Raw genomic sequence first — 8,727 nt, 5'->3', positions numbered from 1 at the left:
GTAAAATACAAAAAACAAAAGTTCAGTAAAATGATCCAAAAATCTAAATTAAAAGCATCTGTGGAGAAGCGTAAACTTGCCAATATGCAATTTACGACACAGAGTGGCAAGGAATGGCTGAGGCCCTGGCCTATGTTCATGGCTAGTGGTTCAGCTTCACATGAGGATGGAAGCACTCATCCTCCTGCTAGAAAACTTAAAAGAGTTAAGATGGCAAAAGCACAGCAAAGAACTGTGCGTTCTTCGAAATCACAAATCCCCAAGGAGAGTCCAATTGTGTCGGTTGCGATGCCTGACCTTCCCAACACTGGTCGGGAAGAGGTGGCGCCTTCCACCATTTGCACGCCCCCTGCAAGTGCTGGAAGGAGCACCCGCAGTCCAGTTCCTGATAGTCAAATTGAAGATGTCACTGTTGAAGTACACCAGGATGAGGATATGGGTGTTGCTGGCGCTGGGGAGGAAATTGACAAGGAGGATTCTGATGGTGTGGTGGTTTGTTTAAGTCAGGCACCCGGGCAGACACCTGTTGTCCGTGGGACGAATATGGCTATTGACATGCCTGGTCAAATTACAAAAATTGTGGAATTATTTCAACAGAAATGCAGACAACTTGTGTCAAGCCGTGTGTTGCCTTTGTCAAGCTGTAATAAGTAGGGGTAAAGACGTTAACCACCTAGGAACATCCTCCCTTATACGTCACCTGGAGCGCATTCATCAGAAGTCATTGACAAGTTCAAAAACTTTGGGTGACAGCAGAGGCAGTCCACTGCCAACTAATCCCTTCCTCTTGTAACCAAGATCCTGCAAACCACACCACCAACTCCCTCAGTGTCAATTTCCTCCTTAGACAGGAAAGCCAATAGTCCTGCAGGCCATGTCACTGTCAAGTCTGACGAGTCCTCTCCTGCCTGGGATTCCTCCGATGCATCCTTGAGTGTAACGCCTACTGCTGCTGGCGCTGCTGTTGTTGCTGCTGGGAGTCGATCGTCATCCCAGAGGGGAAGTCGGAAGACCACTTGTACTACTTCCAGTAAGCAATTGACTGTCCAACAGTCCTTTGCGAGGTAGATGAAATATCACAGCAGTCATCCTGCTGCAAAGCGGATAACTCAGGCCTTGGCAGCCTGGGTGGTGTAAAACGTGTTTCCGGTATCCACCGTTAATTCACAGGGAACTAGAGAATTGATTGGGGTACTGTGTCCCCGGTACCAAATACCATCTAGGTTCCATTTCTCTAGGCAGCCGATAACGAAAATGTACACAGACGCCAGAAAAAGAGTCACCAGTGTCCTAAAAAATGCAGTTGTATCCAATGTCCACTTAACCACGGACATGTGGACAAGTGGAACAGGGCAGACTCAGGACTATATGACTGTGACAGCCCACTGGGTAGATGTATTGCCTCCCGCAGCAAGAACAGCAGCAGCGGCACCAGTAGCAGCATCTCGCAAACACCAACTCGTTCCTAGGCAGGCTACGCTTTGTATCACCGCTTTCCATAAGAGGCACACAGCTGACAACCTCTTACGGAAACTGAGGAACATCAGTGCAGAATGGCTTACCCCAATTGGACTCTCCTGGGGATTTGTGACATCGGACAACGCCACCAATATTGTGCGTGCATTACATGTGGGCAAATTCCAGCACGTCCCTTGTTTTGCACATACATTGAATTTGGTGGTGCAGAATTATTTAAAAAACGACAGGGGCGTGCAAGAGATGCTGTCGGTGGCCCGAAGAATTGCGGGCCACTTTCGTCATTCAGCCACCGCGTGCCGAAGACTGGAGCACTAGCAAACAGTCCTTAACCTGCCCTGCCATCATCTGAAGCAAGAGGTGGTAACGAGGTGGATTTCAACAATCTATATGCTTCAGAGGATGGAGGAGCAGCAAAAGGCCATTCAAGCCTATACATCTGCCCACGATATAGGCAAAGGAGGGGGAATGCACCTGACTCAAGCGCAGTGGAGAATGATTTCAACGTTGTGCAAGGTTCTGCAACCCTTTGAACTTGCCACACGTGAAGTCAGTTCAGACACTGCCAGCCTAAATCAGGTCATTCCACTCATCAGGCTTTTGCAGATGAAGCTGAAGAGATTTAAGGAGGAGCTAAAACAGAGCGATTCCGTTAGGCATGTGGGACTTGTGGATGGAGCCCTTAATTCGCTTAACCAGGATTCACGGGTGGTCAATCTGTTGAAATCAGAGCACTACATTTTGGCCACCGTGCTCGATCCTAGATTTAAAACCTACATTGTATCTCTCTTTCCGGCAGAGGTTCAAAGACCTGCTGGTGAGAAAATTAACAAGTCAAGCGGAACGTAACCCGTCAACAGCTCCTCCTTCGCATTCTACCGCAACTGGGGCTGCGAGGAAAAGGCTAAGAATTCCGAGCCCACCCGCTGGCGGTGATGCAGGGCAGTCTGGAGTGAGTGCTGACATCTGGTCCGGACTGAAGGACCTGCCAACGATTACTGACATGTCGTCTACTGTCACTGCATATGATTCTGTCACCATTGAAAGAATGGTGGAGGATTATATGGTGACCACATCCAAGTAGGCAAGTCAGACAGTCCGTACGTATACTGGCAGTAAAAAGAGGCAATTTGGAGGCCCTTGCAGAAACTAGAGATGAGCGCCTGAAATTTTTCGGGTTTTGTGTTTTGGTTTTGGGTTCGGTTCCGCGGCCGTGTTTTGGGTTCGAACGCGTTTTGGCAAAACCTCACCGAATTTTTTTTGTCGGATTCGGGTGTGTTTTGGATTCGGGTGTTTTTTTCAAAAAACACTAAAAAACAGCTTAAATCATAGAATTTGGGGGTCATTTTGATCCCAAAGTATTATTAACCTCAAAAACCATAATTTACACTCATTTTCAGTCTATTCTGAATACCTCACACCTCACAATATTATTTTTAGTCCTAAAATTTGCACCGAGGTCGCTGTGTGAGTAAGATAAGCGACCCTAGTGGCCGACACAAACACCGGGCCCATCTAGGAGTGGCACTGCAGTGTCACGCAGGATGTCCCTTCCAAAAAACCCTCCCCAAACAGCACATGACGCAAAGAAAAAAAGAGGCTTTTTACTGATATTTGGTGTTTTGGATTTGACATGCTCTGTACTATGACATTGGGCATCGGCCTTGGCAGACGACGTTGCTGGCATTTCATCGTCTCGGCCATGACTAGTGGCAGCAGCTTCAGCACGAGGTGGAAGTGGATCTTGATCTTTCCCTAATTTTGGAACCTCAACATTTTTGTTCTCCATATTTTAATAGGCACAACTAAAAGGCACCTCAGGTAAACAATGGAGATGGATGGATTGGATACTAGTATACAATTATGGACGGGCTGCCGAGTGCCGACACAGAGGTAGCCACAGCCGTGAACTACCGCACTGTACTGTGTCTGCTGCTAATATATAGACTGGTTGATAAAGAGATAGTATACTCGTAACTAGTATGTATGTATAAAGAAAGAAAAAAAAACCACGGTTAGGTGGTATATACAATTATGGACGGGCTGCCGAGTGCCGACACAGAGGCAGCCACAGCTGTGAACTACCGCACTGTACTGTGTCTGCTGCTAATATATAGACTGGTTGATAAAGAGATAGTATACTCGTAACTAGTATGTATGTATAAAGAAAGAAAAAAAAACCACGGTTAGGTGGTATATACAATTATGGACGGGCTGCCGAGTGCCGACACAGAGGTAGCCACAGCCGTGAACTACCGCACTGTACTGTGTCTGCTGCTAATATATAGACTGGTTGATAAAGAGATAGTATACTCGTAACTAGTATGTATGTATAAAGAAAGAAAAAAAAACCACGGTTAGGTGGTATATACAATTATGGACGGGCTGCCGAGTGCCGACACAGAGGTAGCCACAGCCGTGAACTACCGCACTGTACTGTGTCTGCTGCTAATATATAGACTGGTTGATAAAGAGATAGTATACTCGTAACTAGTATGTATGTATAAAGAAAGAAAAAAAAATCCACGGTTAGGTGGTATATACAATTATGGACGGGCTGCCGAGTGCCGACACAGAGGTAGCCACAGCCGTGAACTACCGCACTGTACTGTGTCTGCTGCTAATATATAGACTGGTTGATAAAGAGATAGTATACTCGTAACTAGTATGTATGTATAAAGAAAGAAAAAAAAACCACGGTTAGGTGGTATATACAGTTATGGACGGGCTGCCGAGTGCCGACACAGAGGTAGCCACAGCCGTGAACTACCGCACTGTACTGTGTCTGCTGCTAATATATAGACTGGTTGATAAAGAGATAGTATACTCGTAACTAGTATGTATGTATAAAGAAAGAAAAAAAAACCACGGTTAGGTCACTGGTATATACAATTATGGACGGGCTGCCGAGTGCCGACACAGAGGTAGCCACAGCCGTGAACTACCGCACTGTACTGTGTCTGCTGCTAATATATAGACTGGTTGATAAAGAGATAGTATACTCGTAACTAGTATGTATGTATAAAGAAAGAAAAAAAAACCACGGTTAGGTCACTGGTATATACAATTATGGACGGGCTGCCGAGTGCCGACACAGAGGTAGCCACAGCCGTGAACTACCGCACTGTACTGTGTCTGCTGCTAATATATAGACTGGTTGATAAAGAGATAGTATACTCGTAACTAGTATGTATGTATAAAGAAAGAAAAAAAAACCACGGTTAGGTGGTATATACAATTATGGACGGGCTGCCGAGTGCCGACACAGAGGTAGCCACAGCCGTGAACTACCGCACTGTACTGTGTCTGCTGCTAATATAGACTGGTTGATAAAGAGATAGTATACTACTAATATTATATACTGGTGGTCAGGTCACTGGTCACTAGTCACACTGGCAGTGGCACTCCTGCAGCAAAAGTGTGCACTGTTTAATTTTAATATAATATTATGTACTCCTGGCTCCTGCTATAACCTATAACTGGCACTGCAGTAGTGCTCCCCAGTCTCCCCCACAATTATAAGCTGTGTGAGCTGAGCAGTCAGACAGATATATAATATATATAGTAGAGATGAGCGGGTTCGGTTTCTTTGAATCCGAACTCGCACGAACTTCACTTTTTTTTTCACGGGTCCGAGCGACTCGGATCTTCCCGCCTTGCTCGGTTAACCCGAGCGCGCCCGAACGTCATCATGACGCTGTCGGATTCTCGCGAGACTCGGATTCTATATAAGGAGCCGCGCGTCGCCGCCATTTTCACACGTGCATTGAGATTGATAGGGAGAGGACGTGGCTGGCGTCCTCTCCATTTAGATTAGATTTAGAAGAGAGAGAGAGAGAGAGATTGCTGTGATACTGTAGATTAGAAGAGAGTGCAGAGTGCAGACAGAGTTTAGTGACTGACGACCACAGTGACCAGTGACCACCAGAGACAGTGCAGTTGTTTGTTTTATTTAATATATCCGTTCTCTGCCTGAAAAAAACGATACACAGTCACACAGTGACTCAGTCTGTGTGCACTGCTCAGCCCAGTGTGCTGCACATCAATGTATTGTATATAAAGCTTATAATTGTGGGGGAGACTGGGGAGCACTGCAGGTTGTTATAGCAGGAGCCAGGAGTACATGATAAATAATATTATATTAAAATTAAACAGTGCACACTTTTGCTGCAGGAGTGCCACTGCCAGTGTGACTAGTGGTGACCAGTGCCTGACCACCAGTATATTAGTAGTATTGTATACTATCTCTTTATCAACCAGTCTATATTAGCAGCAGACACAGTACAGTGCGGTAGTTCACGGCTGTGGCTACCTCTGTGTCGGCACTCGGCAGGCAGTCCGTCCATCCATAATTGTATTATATACCACCTAACCGTGGTTTTTTTTTTCTTTCTTTATACCGTCGTCATAGTCATACTAGTTGTTACGAGTATACTACTATCTCTTTATCAACCAGTGTACAGTGCGGTAGTTCACGGCTGTGGCTACCTCTGTGTCGGAACTCGGCAGGCAGTCCGTCCATCCATAATTGTATTATAATATATACCACCTAACCGTGGTTTTTTTTTCGTTCATTATACCGTCGTCATACTAGTTGTTACGAGTATACTACTATCTCTTTATCAACCAGTGTACAGTGCGGTAGTTCACGGCTGTGGCTACCTCTGTGTCGGAACTCGGCAGGCAGTCCGTCCATCCCATAATTGTATTATAATATATACCACCTAACCGTGGTTTTTTTTTCGTTCTTTATACCGTCGTCATACTAGTTGTTACGAGTATACTACTATCTCTTTATCAACCAGTGTACAGTGCGGTAGTTCACGGCTGTGGCTACCTCTGTGTCGGCACTCGGCAGGCAGTCCGTCCAACCATAATTGTATTATATACCACCTAACCGTGGTTTTTTTTCATTCTTTATACCGTCGTCATACTAGTTGTTACGAGTATACTACTATCTCTTTATCAACCAGTGTACAGTGCGGTAGTTCACGGCTGTGGCTACCTCTGTGTCGGCACTCGGCAGGCAGTCCGTCCAACCATAATTGTATTATATACCACCTAACCGTGGTTTTTTTTTCATTCTTTATACCGTCGTCATACTAGTTGTTACGAGTATACTACTATCTCTTTATCAACCAGTGTACAGTGCGGTAGTTCACGGCTGTGGCTACCTCTGTGTCGGCACTCGGCAGCCCGTCCATAATTGTATATACCAGTGACCTAACCGTGGTTTTTTTTTCTTTCTTTATACATACATACTAGTTACGAGTATACTATCTCTTTATCAACCAGTCTATATATTAGCAGCAGACACAGTACAGTGCGGTAGTTCACGGCTGTGGCTACCTCTGTGTCGGCACTCGGCAGCCCGTCCATAATTGTATATACCACCTAACCGTGGTTTTTTTTTCTTTCTTTATACATACATACTAGTTACGAGTATACTATCTCTTTATCAACCAGTCTATATATTAGCAGCAGACACAGTACAGTGCGGTAGTTCACGGCTGTGGCTACCTCTGTGTCGGCACTCGGCAGCCCGTCCATAATTGTATATACCAGTGACCTAACCGTGGTTTTTTTTTCTTTCTTTATACATACATACTAGTTACGAGTATACTATCTCTTTATCAACCAGTCTATATATTAGCAGCAGACACAGTACAGTGCGGTAGTTCACGGCTGTGGCTACCTCTGTGTCGGCACTCGGCAGCCCGTCCATAATTGTATATACCAGTGACCTAACCGTGGTTTTTTTCTTTCTTTATACATACATACTAGTTACGAGTATACTATCTCTTTATCAACCAGTCTATATATTAGCAGCAGACACAGTACAGTGCGGTAGTTCACGGCTGTGGCTACCTCTGTGTCGGCACTCGGCAGCCCGTCCATAATTGTATATACCAGTGACCTAACCGTGGTTTTTTTTTTCTTTCTTTATACATACATACTAGTTACGAGTATACTATCTCTTTATCAACCAGTCTATATATTAGCAGCAGACACAGTACAGTGCGGTAGTTCACGGCTGTGGCTACCTCTGTGTCGGCACTCGGCAGCCCGTCCATAATTGTATACTAGTATCCAATCCATCCATCTGCATTGTTTACCTGAGGTGCCTTTTAGTTGTGCCTATTAAAATATGGAGAACAAAAATGTTGAGGTTCCAAAATTAGGGAAAGATCAAGATCCACTTCCACCTCGTGCTGAAGCTGCTGCACTAGTCATGGCCGAGACGATGAAATGCAGCAACGTCGTCTGCCAAGGCCGATGCCCAATGGCATAGTACAGAGCATGTCAAAACCAAAAACACCAAATATCAGTAAAAAAAGGACTCCAAAACCTAAAATAAAATTGTCGGAGGAGAAGCGTAAACTTGCCAATATGCCACTTACCACACGGAGTGGCAAGGAACGGCTGAGGCCCTGGCCTATGTTCATGGCTAGTGGTTCAGCTTCACATGAGGATGGAAGCACTCAGCCTCTCGCTAGAAAACTGAAAAGACTCAAGCTGGCAAAAGCACCGCAAAGAACTGTGCGTTCTTTGAAATCCCAAATCCACAAGGAGAGTCCAATTGTGTCGGTTGCGATGCCTGACCTTCCCAACACTGGACGTGAAGAGCATGCGCCTTCCACCATTTGCACGCCCCCTGCAAGTGCTGGAAGGAGCACCCGCAGTCCAGTTCCTGATAGTCAGATTGAAGATGTCAGTGTTGAAGTACACCAGGATGAGGAGGATATGGGTGTTGCTGGCGCTGGGGAGGAAATTGACCAGGAGGATTCTGATGGTGAGGTGGTTTGTTTAAGTCAGGCACCCGGGGAGACACCTGTTGTCCGTGGGAGGAATATGGCCGTTGACATGCCAGGTGAAAATACCAAAAAAATCAGCTCTTCGGTGTGGAGGTATTTCACCAGAAATGCGGACAAACAGGTGTCAAGCCGTGTGTTCCCTTTGTCAAGCTGTAATAAGTAGGGGTAAGGACGTTAACCACCTCGGAACATCCTCCCTTATACGTCACCTGCAGCGCATTCATAATAAGTCAGTGACAAGTTCAAAACTTTGGGTGACAGCGGAAGCAGTCCACTGACCAGTAAATCCCTTCCTCTTGTAACCAAGCTCACGCAAACCACCCCACCAACTCCCTCAGTGTCAATTTCCTCCTTCCCCAGGAATGCCAATAGTCCTGCAGGCCATGTCACTGGCAAGTCTGACGAGTCCTCTCCTGCCTGGGATTCCTCCGATGCA

Source organism: Pseudophryne corroboree, chromosome 5 (genome assembly GCF_028390025.1).
Source record: "Pseudophryne corroboree isolate aPseCor3 chromosome 5, aPseCor3.hap2, whole genome shotgun sequence".
NCBI classification, from domain to species: domain Eukaryota; kingdom Metazoa; phylum Chordata; class Amphibia; order Anura; family Myobatrachidae; genus Pseudophryne; species Pseudophryne corroboree.
The sequence above is the reverse complement of the archived record's forward strand: the minus strand, read 5'-3'. Positions refer to the sequence as shown.